This window comes from Euprymna scolopes, chromosome 9 (genome assembly GCF_053919585.1).
Source record: "Euprymna scolopes isolate OS-2025 chromosome 9, ASM5391958v1, whole genome shotgun sequence".
NCBI classification, from domain to species: Eukaryota; Metazoa; Mollusca; class Cephalopoda; order Sepiida; family Sepiolidae; genus Euprymna; species Euprymna scolopes.
In genome coordinates this window covers 63,566,672-63,584,059 of record NC_136490.1, presented here as the reverse complement: position 1 = coordinate 63,584,059, position 17,388 = coordinate 63,566,672, and the positions used below count along the sequence as shown (strand labels likewise).

The following is a 17,388-nucleotide window of genomic DNA, read 5'->3' as shown; positions in this document are numbered from 1 at the left end:
AAAGAAATTAAATAAATATTTTAGAGGAAAGAAGCTACGCTGCATGAATCCACTAAGAAAATGAATATATTAAACAAGAAAATGAATATATTAAACAAGAAAATTTATTGCCATACCTCAGTGTTCGTCCGATCTGCAGTGCCGGCTGATCTTCCAATTTCTGACCAGTAAGCCAGATTCGAGCATTTTATAGCAGACCTTTAACCTCAAAATGCTGTACACACCTTCAAAAATTCATTTTATATCTGATTGCGCGCTGTGTGTGTCTACACATATACTAAAGCGCATAAAACCTGCAGGTAAGGTTTTAAATGCGCCTGATCAGGGTTGATGCTACTTACCTCCGAGATATATATATATATATATATATATATATATATATATATATATATATATATATATATATATATATCCGAACAATGAAAGGAGTTAAATCACAGATTAATACTCTTGTGGTTTACAGTCTTACGAAATATTTGGGGGGGGGGAATATTATTATATAAGACAAGCCTAGCCAAATAAAATAGCTCAATATAAAAAAATTGGGCAAAGTAAGAATTGTATGATTTATATATTATATATTGCAGTAAAAATATAGAATTTTTAAACAAAAATTTATTATTTGAAGTAAGGAATACACAAAATTTTAAGTTATTTCCTTAATCCATTCATTGAAAATCCATGAATTAAGGAAAGAACTTTAAATTTCGTGTATCCCTTGCTTCAAATATTATATATATATATATATATATATATATATATATATATACATAGGTAGCGGTTACGCGTAATAATATATTAGTCCTATTCTCGTATTTATAAACGTAAATCACTCCTATGTAGTCATATGCCCCACTCCTGTCCCTGGCCATCACATTTTCATTCTCTTTTCTTTGCCTCTATGTATACAGGTGTTCGCGTGCGGACAGACGGACAAGTGGATATTGGTGTTAGACATCGAATATATTAATGTTTTGTTTCCATACGGTCACCAATTGAGCTTTTATTAAATTGAGTCTGGAAGAAAAAAAAGACACCGTGCAAAGGCAGTTCTAAAAATATAACGCCAAATCCAAAAATACTTCTCTCTATCTATCTATCTCACTCTATTAGTCTTCCTCCTTTCTTACTGCGAGTTAAATATTATTATTGGATATGGTGATATTCCATTTTGTTTATGTTATAGCCCTATTAAGGGCTGCAAAGAAAAACAGAACGCCAAAAGAAAGTAACATCTATTGCAAAGTATACAATAGGTGGGTTGTTCGTCGTAGCTGACGAACGACCTAGGTTGGTCCACCGGATACTGACCGATATCTATGTGTTTCCCCATGCAAAACAAAATGAGACACAAGGTCGTTTTTAATGTGGGATAAAATCAGTTTCTCATAAGAGGACACTCTGGCAGTTTGCAAAAATAAAATTACCTTAGTATAGAAGGGTTTCCCCCTCCATTGACTAAAGACAATTTAATTTGAGTGCAGCAACTTTGCAGACAACACACTTCAGTGATCAGCCCAGTACAAGTACCGGGTGTCGTCTGACACCTTAGTTTTCCGGTATTTATTAAGATTGAAATAGTTTATTAGTATTTAACATAGGTTAGTCCCGTCACAATTTGGTTAGTTCCGCTCCCAAGATGATATCTCCGGACGGTGTATCGGTATTTTTTCCTGTTTGGGTGGACCGATAATGGCTCGGTGATTTTTCTTTACCTACCCGAACATCGTGGTTCTGTTGTGATTTGGGGAGGCTCAATAACAAATATGTTGTAGACGGTTTCAATAGCTTCTACTGTTTGGGGGATTCAATGTTCAGAGCGATTTTTTTTTCTTTTGACCTGAAAGAAAAACGTTTTATTGCCTTTTTGTGGCCTAGAACAAGAAAAGTTTCCTTTTAATTTATTTTTCAAGGCAAGGGCGTCTGTTGTACTTTTTATTTTTGTTTTGCAAAAATTATTGATTGGCGTGTTCCATAATTTAAATTTATGAATCCAGTCTGACTCGAGTAAGTTAGTGGTATTTTTTTTAATATAAGCTTTTAAATATTTTCGTCTTTCCCAATGATGTGACGTCCTCATAAAAAAAAAGTCACCTTCAAAATTAATTTGCGTACTGTTAACGGTCTTTGCGTGTTCTCAGCAGTGTAGGTTTATTCAATTTCTTCTAGGTATTAAAATTTACTATTGAAAGTCTTAACCCGAATCGAGTAGCATTTTTACTTCTTTATCATTAATTTTTATAGTCACATATTTTCACTGCCCTTCTTCGTTATTTTCAGTCTCCGCCTAACACACTCGGGTTTTGTATTTCATTTTATTTCTACAATGAGTACCTTTGTGTCCCATTTTTTTTTTATTACATACTAAACATTTTCTTGGTAAATATGGACAGTCCTTACCCAATGCAAATTACCATACCGATTACCCGGAGACGGGATTTTTCTTTCTTCAAATTCTTTCTTAACTATGTATGTCCTTTTTACCTAACTTGTTTTATTTTTTATGTGTTTTTTAAATTGTTTGTCTGCTTTCTTTTTATCTGCGCGACTCCAGCTTCGATATCCATCGAATTTTTTTAATAATAATTTTTTATTTTCTGCTATTTTTCCGTTAACTGTCTGCATTTCTTGTGAAGACGTTGACCATTCTGAATTATGATCTTCTCTCCACGTTGTTCAGAAGTTCTGTTAATGGAATCGATTCCATTTCTGACTGACGATAAATCATTACTGGATAGTTCATTGTTGCAAATTACACACTTGTCTGCGTCCATAATTATCGGTACTTCACTTTGGCCAACCTGAAATTAGAATACAATTCTAGTTTAAGAAATTAAAATTATTCTATTGATTAACGCAAGAAAACATAACATTCCTACATTCTTGTGTAAATAATAATGTATGCCCGTTTATTTTATTTGAAATAAAAAAGCGAGGTTACAGTCAGGACAAAAAATTTAAAATGCTTTTATTCATAATTATACGGATAAATTAACGGTAAATTTAGAAAGATATAAAGATAAATATGTGCAACTATTGCGTGAAGCAGTGAGCATTTTATTGTACTTTGATAAAATTCGGTTCGCAAAGTATATTGCAATTTTACAAGAATAAAAAAATAGTTCTTAAATTTAACAGTAAACTGCAACATTTAATATACAAAAAGTTTGGATGTACCACCAACTCCAATATTGGCAAGAATGTCTTAAATCTATCTTCCCATTGTCTATCTCCCTCTGAACTTAATGCTTGATCATGGTTTAGACTTTTGTATTTCATTACTATGTGTTTAACGGGAAGAGAGGGTTTCCGAATTTGAAATCCTCAATGCCCAAGCAGAGAAACTTTCACCAGTCCCTGAAATTAAAGTAAGGGATTTAAAAGCAAGATTAAACGACCTTGCCCATAGCTATGCAAGTACACCAATTTTCTATTCAGAGTTTAAATAGTGCAAAGAGCATTATGCAGTTATTAAAACTATAGAAAAATAAATCGTTAAACATTACTAGACCATATAAAGGTTCAGGGGTTGTAATACTAGATCATGATTATGTCGACAAAATGTCTACCATATTGAACGACACGGATAAATTTATAAAAATGGGCCCTGTCGCAACTCATGATCGTACAACCTCTTTAGAAACTAAATTCCAAAAGAAATTAGTCAAGTGGTGTACTTCCATCAAGCATAGCTAATGAGATTAGGCGCCCAGGATCGATCCGTCCTAGATTATATGGTTTACCGAAAACTCACAAAGTAGGTATTCCCTTAAGGCCCATTTTATCTAACACATCACAGCATAAAGTTGCAAAATGGATCTTAATTATTTTACAACCGGTATTAAAATATTACAGTAAATACTGTTTGAAAGATTCATTTCATTTTGCAGGCTTTATTCAAAGGTCTAATGTTGTTAATAAATTTATGTGTTCTTATGACATTAGCAACCTGTTTACTTGCGTCCCGATTTCAGAGACTATAGATATCTGCACAGATTTTTTTATATTGTAGTCAGATATCGCCTTCTTACATTTCTGAAAGTATATTTGTTGAGCTGATTAAATTTGCCACTACATTAGTTGAATTCAGTTTCAACGATGTAATGTATCAGCAAATAGGTGTGTCGATGGGCTCAGTTTTGGGCCTGATAATGGCAAATATTTTCGTGGATTTCCATGAAGAGCAATTGCTCTCTGGGCCCATGAAACCCTTGGTCTATTTTCGCAATGTGGACGACAAATTTTTCCTCTTCAATACTCAAATAGAGACAATTTTTCTCCTTACTTGATAGGATGCATCCAGCGTTACAGTGTACTTATGAAGTAGAGTCTAATTCGTCTATAGCTTTCCTCGATATATTGGTAACAAAAACAGCATCCAGTACCTTACATCAATATACCGTAAACCTGCATTCATGGGACTGTATACACGCTGGGATTCATTTTTCCCTCGAAAATTATAAATTTAATTTGGACCCTGACAAATCGTGCCCTAATGATTTGCTCAAAATCAAAATAGGATTAGGAATTTAAAATAATTACTGATACCCTATCCAAAAATAGGTACCCTCTGGATGTGATTAGGTCACTTATGCAGAGGAAAATAGCGGATTCCTCTGTAACTAAAATTCAAACGGTTAATAAATGTCCAGCATGTCTGCGTTTACCGTGGCTAGGGACAGTAAGTGAGAAATTTGCAAAACAAATCAGCTCAACAGTGCAAAATTGTTATTTTGCTTCAAATGTGCGTGTTGTGTTGTGTCTACGGGAACGTTAATACCATCTTCTCGAAAAGATGTTATACACCACCCCATCATATTAATAATGTAATTTAGAATTTTGAATATAGTTGCAGTGCCCCTATGTTGGTTGAACAACATTAAGATTGGATGGAAGAGTCCAACAACACGTATCTACTAAAATCAGAAATGGGGCATCCCAAACAACAGACGTAATTGCCAATACATACGAATCTTCAATTATTGACCATCTTATTAAAAAAAACGTCTTGTGCAGCGAACTTCAGCACGAACTCTTTTTTCATCTTGAGTCGTTCTCACTCATTATTTCATTTAAATATCTTCGAGGCTTTTCACGTAAACAGAAGAAATGCCTTTTTGGTTTGAGCGTGACTAGTCTCTAGGATCTTCGAGTAATATAACGTTGCTGTATTTTAATCGCTTTTTCCCATTTTCCCCATACATAACGTAACGGAACGTGATTTTATTTGTACATATTTTCGATTCCTATTCGGGTTTTTTTTCCAAAACAAACCCCTCTATATAGCTTATATATATTGATAAAGTGAAGGCGAAACTGTTGGGATTTTCCCAACTATAGACGGTAACAAAAAATAATGTGACGTCAACAAGAAGAAAGAAACACAACACAAATGAAGTTGTCATAAGAAAACTTGTATTAATAGGAAATAGAAGGAAGAAAGACTGTTTCTTTGCAAAAACAGTCGCTTTTGCCGAACTCTTCTATTGTTCGTCTTTTTAACGTTGTTTGTTTCCTGTGGAGTTTGACAGGATTGAGGTAAAAAAAAAAAAAAAAAAAGGAAAGCCTTGAATTTTTGGTGCTGCAATTGCTGTCGAAAGTTCTCCCACGTGTCCGGTATGGATAGCAGAGAAGACTGAAAAACATGTGTTGTCTTCTAGGCTTCAACTAGCAAACGAGGAAGAGAATTCGAAATAACCGCTCTCGGGGGGTTAGGAGGAATCTAAAAAGGGAGGTCTGTGATTAGTTGTTTTTTCATCCAATCACAGGGCACTCCGTTAGTGACTCCTTAATAATTTCAATATTCTCCCCCAAAATAAAATTGCAATATGAAATCATTGCAACATAATTCTTTACAGGTTGTTTGTTCTAGAGGTAGAAAACACTCAAACTGAAAGTTCACAGGAAAGTTTGTTTTTTGTTTTTATTTTCTTGGCAAAAATAGCCAACGATGGAAAGTTCTCAGAAAATATTCTTTTTTTTTTTTTAGGCAAAAATAGCCAAGAGTAAAATTCACAGAAATTGATCATTTTTAATGGCAAATATAGGCAATGATGAAAGTCTATAGAAAATGTTCCTTTTTAAGGTAAAGGTAGCCAAAGATGAAAATTTAGAGAAAATGTTTTGTTTTTGTTTTTGTTTTTTAAGGCAAAAATAGCCAAAGATGGAAATTCACAGGATTTTTTTTAAGCAAAAATCGCCAAAATGAAAATATTCAGAAATTTGAATTTTAATGGCACATATAGCCAATGATAAAAGTCCATAGAAAATGTTCCTTTTTTAAGATAAAGGTAGCCAAAGATGAAAATTCACAGAAAATGTTTTTTTTTTAAGAACTTTAAATTTGAAAGTAGAAGGGGTGGAGATTTTTTTCCACAAAGAAGTCCAAAGTTTGAAAGAAGTGAGTGTTGTATTTTGTTTGCAAGTGAAAAAATTCTCATTTGGTGCACTAATAGGACTATAGAAATTTCATTCTTTCAATAATAAAGTAGAATATCATTAACACTTATTTTTTTGTTCTACAATAAGTAACTATAAGCTAAGGTATGTGAAGACTAAGTTATAGATAAAACAGAATTTATTAGTATATATGTATATATAAGTTTTTACTATTTTTAAAATTTTTAGTCCTCTTAGGACGTTGTTTCATTGGAGTAGATGCACTCTTAATATCTGGCACATCAACTTTTGATTTTGCAGTATCAATCCCTTTTTCACACACTCCCTTCGAGTCTGGAATAGTTCTAGGATGGTGGGCATGAGTTCTAATGATAGTTCAAATGATAGTTCTAAAGGATATAGCAGTTTGATAGAATGGACTTGAACAGATCCATCACATCTCTTGACTCTTATGGAACAAATCTTTTTGTCATCACTGACAATTAGCTCCAAAACTCTTCCCAGCAGCCAAAATGGTCTAGACTTGGCAGAATTCTTAACAAGAAACACATCATCAACTTTGATTCGGTTCTGAAAATTGACCTCGTGCAAATCTTTACACTGTTCTCTCAAGCTCAACAGATAATCCTGATACCAAAGCTTATGGAATCTAGTCAACATAGAATCACGGGCTTTGATAGATTTTACTACATTTGATCTTGAAGGGGGGTCGGATTTCCAAACATCCTGATCATCCAATTTCAGTACAAGTCTAAAATTAGCGTTAGGATGAAGAAAACAATTAAAAGTTATTACTTCGAGTTATGAATCTGAAGAACATCTATAAGTGAAAGGTCTTTGATTTATAGCACTTTGAACATCTGAAATTACAGTAAGGAGATCAAAATATCTAATTCGGGAACGCCCAATTGTTTTATACAAACATGATTTAATAGTCCGGATCATGCGTTCCCATGTAGTACTCCCAACCCATACAGCATATAGAGGTATTCTGATGTGCTTAATGTTATACACTTGGAAATTTTCATTGAATTCAAAGGAAGCAAAACTTCCTCTATATAAGATTGCAACCAGCTATAAAGAATCTGGACTTATCACTGTAAATATCAGATGGGATTCAATGTATATTAGTAAATCTAATTAAAGCTAGAATAAATGAGTGAGTGCTCACGTCCTTAACCAGCTCTATGTGAACAACTCTGATATTGAGGCAAGTAAATATAAACATGTACATTTTACTAACACCTTCGTCACCCTTTACCCAAGCATGTCCAGTATAGTCAATCCCAGTGTGTAAAAAAGGTTTAATGAGATTCACTCGGTGTTTTGGAGGATTGGTAACCTTAGGATATTTGAATGCAAGGCTATTAAATTTTTTATACAAGACACACTTAGATATTACTTTTTTGACTGCTTGTCTGACCCTGGGTATCTAAAACTCAGAAAGGCGAATTTTATTTAAGGTTGACTGAATTCACAGATGTTTACATCATTTATGATATTCTATGATAAATAAGTTCAGTTAAATCGTGATCCTTAGCTAATAAAACAGGATTGATAACTTCATAATCATAATTAGTGAGTTTACCTATTCTACATTTAGCCCTGATTATACCCCTTTCATCTATAAATAAATTTAATTTTTTTACTTATTCAGGTAATTCTTTACCCCGAGGAGATTGCAGGTAATCAAGTTCTGCAGGAAAGTTTTGTTGCTGCATTACGTTGAGCAAATAAATTTTAGCACAACTACTAGGATCTAGATCTACATGTTTTACTTTATTTCGGACCTTAAATATGTTAGTAGTAACATTGATCAATTTATTGAAATCCGAGTATTTATTAAAGGGTATCACTGGTTGAAGTTCAACGTTAGCTACCGTGTAATTTAGTGCTGTTAATTGTACAATAGATTTATTTTTGAACTTAGGTACTGAAGTCCACTTGATGACCATTCTATGTGATTTTTGCTGAGTCAATCAGGTCCTGAAGTCTATCGGTTTAGAATCTGTTGAAACTTTTCAAAGATTACTCCTCTTGTGAGCAAATCAGCAGGGTTCTGATCAGTAGGAACATATCTGAATTTTACAAATATAGAAATTTTTCCTTTCAGTTCCTCTATCATTTTTGGATGTCCTTTAATCTATTTCTCACAAATTGGTTCTTAGCTTTAATGTTGTCAGACAAAAGCCATGACAACACAACTTGTGCATCCACTGATGTTATTACATCTCCGATCTTGATTTGAGAGTACGCTTTCAACAAGGGCCGTAAATACTTAATAGCCAAAAACACAACCAACAATTCAAGTGTGGGTAAGCTTTTAGGCTTCATATGAGCAACCTTAGCTTTTGAAAATAACAGATGGGACTTGTTATTCTGTACGCTGTACACTGCAACCCCATAAGCCCCTTTAGAGGCATCGCAAAATATATAAAGATCAGCAGGGCTATCTTCACTGATTACAAATCTAGGAAATTGTAAAGAATCTAGTTGGCAAGATCATGCGACAGGGCACACCATAAAGTTTGAAATTCTTCTGACACAAACTCACCCCAATCTAATTTTTGAGACCACAAATCTCTCAATAGAGTTTTGCCCCTGATAGTAACAGGTAAGCACAAGGACAGTGGATCAAACCCCCTTGCGGTTTGGGCTAATATGCCTCTTTTAGTGTTTGCAGACTGGTCAATAGATGACAATGAAATCTGAAATATGCCTTCTAATGTGGAATATTTATACCCTAAAACCTTCTCTAGTTGACAGCCATGTTCTACGAATTTTTTTATCTTTTATCATTAGAGTTTTAAGTTTTTCAGAATTTGTACTCCATGATCTGAGATTAAAATTGCCATTTTCTATGCGATAATTAGCCGTTGTGCATAGGTCTGGTAGTATGTCAACAGAATTACTGGTTTTAATTAAGTTGTCCACATAAAAAAATTTTTCTTAACATGTCAGTGCAATTATCAGCAGGAAACATGCGCAGATGGTGTTTTATTATATAATTCAAAATGAAGGGGCTGGCAGTAAATCAAAAAATAAGCGTTGTATATCTTAAACAAACCAGCCTATTCCCTTCCTTCGTAAAAAAGCAAAACATGTTACATCTTCGAAAGATCCGATTTTGATCATAAGAAAAGCCTTACGAATATCTGCTAACATCACATATTTATTAGACCTAAACAGTAATAGCACTTCTAACATATCTCCCCTTAAATTTATGCCAGGGTAAGCTGCTTCATTTAGCGAATATTTCTCTTTAGTTTTTAGGGAGCAGTTAAAAACGGGTCTAATTTTTGTGGTAGCTTGTTCATCCATCTTAAATACAGGCCTGTGAGGTATCCAAACATGTTTTGAAAAATCCCCAGGTACTACTTCAAAACGTTCAATAATATCCTCCCTTTCCTGTTGGTGGAATACCTCAGCATAGTCATGAAGTAATTTTTGTTGCTCACGTTTGTTAATTACTCTGTTTAAAACAGAGAGAGCAACTCCGTGATTGGAAGGTACAGACTTTATTTTGTCCTCATACCAGGGGAGTTTAACGTGATAAGCGTTATCTCTGAACTCAATAGACTGGACGCTGGACTGAAATACATTCCGTTCTGCCATATTGGAAAAACTTTTTTTCCAGGTCCGTAACCGAATCAATCTATAACAAGAATTTTTTGGCATTAGATTTGAAGACGATCGAATTATAATTAGTAAATAAGCAACTCCACGGCAACGTGTTCCAATCGTAGAAAGATTATTGTAAAGAAGTTTTGTCCACGGAAATGCCACCTGACTTAGGCACAATGACAGAGAAAGGAAACTCTTTTCTTCATTGCTGTAGAATTGCGAGTTCTTGCAATAAATGTATTACAAAGAGGAATCGAATACTGGAGCTCAGCCGGGTACTTTATAAAGAATAAATAAAAAAAATTATTTTATGTAGAAACGAGGTTGTAGGGAAGCGATATCTACTTTTCATGTTTTCTTAATTACTTTACGGTCACATCCATTTATTGTAAAAGGTTGGTCATTACTTATCAAGGCCAGATGCCACTCGAAAATAAGGGTTGATAAGGTGGAATGATTGTCAAAACCAAACTCAAATATTTGTGGGGATGTTTTTATGTAAGAACTTGTTGGCATCGACTTTGAAGACAACAATGTAATAATCTGCGAGGAAGCAGTCCCGCGGTAATATATTACATGGACGGGAAGCCCTTGCTAAGAAACTCTGTTCATGGAAATCTCGCCTGGCGCTGGATACGCTGAGGAAGAAAGGAAATATTTTCTTCGTTTTTGTAGAGAGACGAGTTCTTGCTGCGAATGTTTTACAAGAAGGAACTAGAAATATGAATTCAGTCGGACACTTTGATGTACGAGTACGTATCTAGTTTCAAAGTTATTTCTAAACAACTCGTAAGATATTATGTTTACATTATTTCGTGTAATTGTGATCAGCTGTATAAATATTAATGACCATTATATTGGTTTCCTGCTGACTAGAGAACGTAATGGTAACTTGAATATGAGGAAATAGGTTTTATGTCCAAACTATAAACTAGTCGTGCTTACCTGGAATAGTTGAGTAGGTCTTCGTACCAATCTGGAATACGTCCTCGACAATCAGTCTTTGTTGTTGTCGATCTGAAAAATGGTTCTTTTCGGTGCTAGGTCTATTTTCCTAGGCTTTACCTTCTATCTGAGGGAGGGGTAGATTTTTGCTAAATGTTTGTGGCGCCCATACCGGGGAATATCCACTGGACTGCTCTGGTATTTCATAGACCAGAGAGCTGTTATTTTTCCTTTTTTTTTTTTTTTTTTTTTTTTTCTTTTTCAAAACCACACTTGCCCTCTGGCCTTTTTATAGACCAAAGAGCGCTTATCCTAATGCGCTGTTATGTTTGTTTGTTTGTTTGTTTGTTTGTTTTTTAATTATTATTTATTTTTATTTATTTATTTTTTTTTTTTTTTTTTTTTTTTTCGCTTGCCCTTATATATTACTTACAGGAGAAGAAGTAAAAAAGGGCACTCTCTTCTTCCTTTTTACAAGCGATAATTTCAACTAGCACTTGAGATTTGTACTGAGTAGCCGAACACAAAAAAAATGCCTATAAAAGTCAGTTAAATTTAATCATAAGGTCAAACGAATTTCAATGTTAGAATAGAGGAATCAAACCAAGTCTGACTTAGACAACGCCGATGTTATTCGACTGGCCGTTTTTGCTGCCCTCCACTATTTTAGAGTCGTCATTAATATACAGTAAGTTTTTAAAACAAACACTGATATTTGACAATCGCGCCAAGATTCTCCGTCAGTTAAGAGCATTTAAAATCATTGAATAAACAGTATTATTTTCACTAACACTGATTTGTCAATTGATTTGGACGAAAGCTGTTTTAATCTTAAAATGAGAAACCATGGATTGGAACACTTTCCATGGAAATACCGATATGGTAGGGAAATGCTAGCAACATATCTTCTGTGTGAAAGGAGCAATAAAGAACTAAATAAGTCATCCCTTACTAAAATAAGAAGTCGATTTTGTACTCAATCAAGGCCAGAGTTCTTTGAGAGACAAACGTATTTTATCTTATAATTATCGAATTCTTATATAGATAGCATGGCTTAAATTATTAATAGTAGTTTTTAGATTAAAAATGAAACCGTTTTAAAATAGGATTTGAATGAGATCGTTTCTATAACCTTTTATTTTATATAATACATCAAACATTATGTTGAATTGTTTTTGTTTTAACTGTGTTTTATGCGTGTGTAATAAATATTCTGAATGTTTGGCGATTTTAAGCGTATGTGTCTATCGGAAAAAGTAAAAAAAATTTTATTTGTTTTGAAATTCATTTTTTTTTTTTTCGTTTTCAAAAACGTATTCTTTCTTCGTTTTCATTTACACGCATTCATCGTCCGTTTTCAATTTTTTTATAATTTACCATTCGTAATCATATTTAAAATAATTCATCCTCCGTTTTGATTTTTTTAATTATTTATCGTTCGTTTCATTTTTAAAATAATTAATCATTCGTTTTTAATTTTTAATTATTTATCGTTCGTTTCGTTTTTAAAATAATTAATCATTCGTTTTTAATTTTTTAATTATTTATCGTTCGTATTCATTTTTAAAATAATTAATCGTTCGTTTTCAATTTTTTAATTATTTATCGTTCATATTCATTTTTAAAATAGTTAATCATTTGTTTGCAATTTTTAATTATTTATCGTTCGTTTTATTTTTAAAATAATTAATCATTCGTTTTCAATGTTTAATTATTTATCCTTCCTTTTAATTTTTAAAATAATTAGTCATTCGTTTTTAATTTTTAATTATCTACTGTTTGTATTCATTTTTGAAATAATTAATCATTCGTTTTCAATTTTTTAATTATTTATCGTTCGTATATATTTCAAAATAATTAATCTCTCGTTTTTTTATTTATTAATTTTTCGTATTCATTTTTAAAATAATTAGTCATTTGTTTTAAATTTTTTAAGTATTTATCGTTCGTTATATTTTTACAATAATTAATCATTCGTTTTTAATTGTTTCATTATTATACGTTCGTATTCATTTTTAAAATAGTTAACCATTGTTTTTTTAATTTTTAATTATCTACCGTTCGTATTCATTTTTAAAATAAGTAAACATTCGTTTTCAATTTTTAAATTAGTTATCGTTCGTATTTATTTTTAAAATAATTAATCGTTCGCTTTTAATTTTTAATTATTTATCGTTCATATTCATTTTTAAAATAATTAATCATTCGCTTTTAATTTTTAATTATTTATCGTTCGTTATATTTTTAAAATAATTAATCATTCGTTTTTTTATTTTTTATTATCTACCTTTCGTATACACTTTTAAAATAAATAATCATCCGTTTTTAATTTTTAAGTATCTACCCTGCGTATTCATTTTTAAAATAATTAGTCATTCGTTTTCAATTTTTTAATTATTTATCGTTCGTATTTATTTTTAAAAATAATTAATCATTCGTTTTTAATTTTTAATTATTTATCGTTCATATTCATTTTAAAAAAATAATTAATCATTCGTTTTTAATTTTTAAGTATCTACCCTGCGTATTCATTTTTAAAATAATTAGTCATTCGTTTTCAATTTTTTAATTATTTTTCGTTCGTATTTATTTTTAAAATAATTAATCATTCGTTTTTAATTGTTTCATTATTTAACGCTCGTATTCATTTTTAAAATAATTAACCATTGTTTTTTACTTTTTAATTATCTACCGTTCGTATTCATTTTTAAAATAATTAATCATTCGTTTTCAATTTTTAAATTATTTATCGTTCGTATTTATTTTTAAAATAATTAATCATTCGTTTTGAATTTTAATTATTTATCGTTCATATTCATTTTTAAAATAATTAATCATTCGTTTTTAATTTTTAATTATTTATCGTTCGTTATATTTTTAAAATAATTAATCATTTGTTTTTTTTATTTTTTATTATCTACCCTTCGTATACACTTTTAAAATAAATAATCATCCGTTTTTAATTTTTAAGTATCTACCCTGCGTATTCATTTTTAAAATAATTAATCATTCGTTTTCAATTTTTAAATTATTTATCGTTCGTATTCATTTTTAAAATAATTAATCATTCGTTTTTTTTTATTTTTTATTATCTACCCTTCGTATTCATTTTTAAAATAATTAATCATTTGTTTTTAATTTTTAAGTATCTACCCTGCGTATTCATTTGTAAAATAATTATACATTCGTTTTCAATGTTTTAATTATTTATCGTTCGTATTCATTTTTTAAAATAACTAATCATTCGTTTTCAATGTTTTAATTATTTATCGTTCGTATTCATTTTTTAAAATAACTAATCATTCGTTTTCAATGTTTTAATTATTTATCGTTCGTATTCATTTTTAAAATAACTAATCATTCGTTTTCAATTTTTTAATTATTTATCGTTCGTATTCATTTTTAAAATAATTAATCATTCGTTTTTAATTTTTAATTATCTACCCTACCCTGCGTATTCATTTTTAAAATAATTATACATTCGTTTTCAATGTTTTAATTATTTATCGTTCGTATTCATTTTTTAAAATAACTAATCATTCGTTTTCAATTTTTTAATTATTTATCGTTCGTATTCATTTTTAAAATAATTAATCATTCGTTTTTAATTTTTAATTATCTACCCTACCCTGCGTATTCATTTTTAAAATAATTATACATTCGTTTTCAATTTTTTAATTATTTATCGTTCGTATTCATTTTTTAAAATAACTAATCATTCGTTTTTAATTTTTTAATTATTTACCGTTCGTATTCATTTTAAAAATAACTAATAATTCGTTTTCATGCGAACTTATGTACCAGATGTTTTCATATAAACTCAGTTATTTTCCGGTTTCGAGTAAACTCGTTTATTATTTCCTTTTTATTGGAACCAGTTTACAACAGCACGTTTAACCAAAGTCAAATAAATATCTGACGAAGAGATCTTTCTCCAAATATTATATAACACGTATCTACCACCAGACCGACTTTCCTAGGTGACCACTGTGCAAATATAAATATAATGCGTATAAGAAATATATGAATATGTACACATGTATTTGTAAGTTGTATTAATAAAACTTTCTCGCCTGCTTCAGCTTATGTCTTTCCGTTACCTCTGCATTGTACTGCCTTCTACAATTCTATTTAACTACATACTATACAATGCTTGAAGCAAACTACATCTATCTCTTATAAAAAAAAACTCGTAATTTCTCTTTTTAAAGTGAGTTGTTTATTTTCTGTATGGAATATGCTTCCAAAATAAGCTATTAAAGTTGTTTAAAAAATAATAGAAATATTTTTTATTTAAAAAAAAAACAATGTTTACAAAGTGGCGGCGCGCCTTCATGCAGACATTTGTTTTTCACGCAATGAAATCAATTGAATTTTACGAGTGAAATTTTTTCAATTTTTAAACTTTAAAAATCTATCAAAATTTTTCTATTGGTGCAATTTTTACGATATTTTCAGGGTCAATGTGAAATTTCATGCTCTTTTCAATAAATCAAATATTATATTTTAGACAAACGTTTTTTTAATTCACCCCCGGAGGCCCTAAAATACTAATTTTGGTTAACAGCACGCAATAGAAAGAGACATTGATTATGTCCCTTAGAAGTCACCGGAAGATAAACGTGAAGAACATCAGATATTTGTCTCCCTTTATTTGAACAATGAAAAAAACCTGAGTTCGCGATTTTTTTTTTATCCTTGTTTAAAAAAAGTTTTTTATTTAAAAAGGACATGGAATATAAATATAAATATGGATGAATTCTTAACAATGAACAATGGAAGCACTCATTGAATAGTATTTTTATAGGTAAGTGATTTTTTGGAATTTATATATAGTTTTTGTAATCGAAGAAAGTAAAATTTCGTTGATTTTCTTCAAATCTTTTTTAAAGAAAACCGATTTAAAAAACAATTGTTGCATAATTTGATATTAAAACTGTTATTTTTTTTTAAAGGTTGGTCTTTGTACCTTTAATTTAAAAAGATTAGGGTTTGAATTACATTTTTCAAGAAGTTATAAGCTTCGAAAGACAGTAAGTCTAAATATTCCAGTGTTTACCACAAATTTTTACTGACAATTTCTGACACTGCTAGTGATTTTCATTTAAACTCATTTTTGTTGATTTTCAGTTTAAGTCCTTTATTTTTCGTTTAAATTTAACTTTTTATTTTTTATTTGAACTTTTTTTCGTTTTCAGTTAATTGAACTCATCTATTGTGATTTTTTGTTAAAATCGTTTACTGTTTGTCTTCATTTAAACGTATTTATTTTTGTTTTCATTTAAACGCGTTATTGTTGGTGTTAATTTGAACTTATTTATCTTCCTATTCAGTAAAACTCATAAATTGTCTAAATTTAACTCTTTTTTCCCATTTAAACTCAGTTATCTTGGTTTTAAGTTAAATTCATTTATCGTTCCTTTTCAGTTAAACTCATTTTTGCTTTGTTTTTTGTTGAACTGATTTTTCTTTCTTTTTATTCAATTTTTATTTAATTGTTTGTCACTCATTTTTAATTAAACTAATTTATTTAATTCTTTTTCATTTAAATGTAGTTGTAGTTTTTGATAATCGAGACTAATTTCTAGTTTAATTAATCTCATTTATTGTTCATTATCATAAAACTCATTTACCCTCTTATTCAGTTAAACTCATTTATTCTTCGTTTCGAGATAAATGCATTTACATTTCATTTTTATGTTAAACCATTCTTTTGTTTTCATTTGAACTTATTCATCGTTCCTTTTTATTTAAATTCATTTGTCATTATTTTTCAGTTAATCTCATTTGTTGTCCGTTTTTATTTAAACGCATTTAACGTTTGTTTGTTTTTTTGTTTTTGTTTTTGTTTTTTTTTGTTTTGTTTTTTTTGTTGTTTTTTGTTAAACTCATTTATTTTCGATTTTAGTTGAACTCTTGACGCGGTACTACCACAAACTACTACTACCACAAACTATTACTACCATAAACTACTACTACTACTACTACTACTACTACCACAAACTATTACTACCACAAACTATTACTACCACAAACTGCCTGACTCCCTTCTGAGACTAACCTCTATAACCAGCTCACCTCTTTTTGTCCCAGCACTTCCTGCAGCTTTCAGCGCTAGCTTCAGCACATCCAAGTTCCAGTGCTTGTTGACGTCCGGCTACCCGTTCCAGTGTCTGCTGACGTCCAGATGCCCTGTATCATTACCTACTGACGTCTGGTTGCCTGTTCCAGTGCCTACCGACGTCCAGCTGCGTTCGTTTTCATGTAAGAGTATTTATTTTTCGTTTTCATTTAAACTAATTCATTTTTCGTTGACAGTTTAACTCATTTATTGTTTACTTTAATTATTTACCGTTGTATTTCTTTTAAAAATTATTTATTGTTCGTCTTCATTAGAACTCATATTTCGTTTGTTTTCAG

General features: G+C 30.6%; 1 protein-coding gene across 1 annotated transcript in view; it reads right to left on the bottom strand.

The window, feature by feature from the left end:
* Window positions 1-260, bottom strand: part of LOC145284551 (multicopper oxidase 3-like) — a 28,105-nt gene extending 27,845 nt beyond the window's left edge. The window contains exon 1 of the mRNA XM_080133463.1: window positions 117-260. The gene's annotated coding sequence lies outside the window, so the exon portion shown is untranslated. The remainder of the gene's footprint in view (window positions 1-116) is intronic.
* Between the last annotated feature and the right edge of the window lie 17,128 nt (window positions 261-17,388).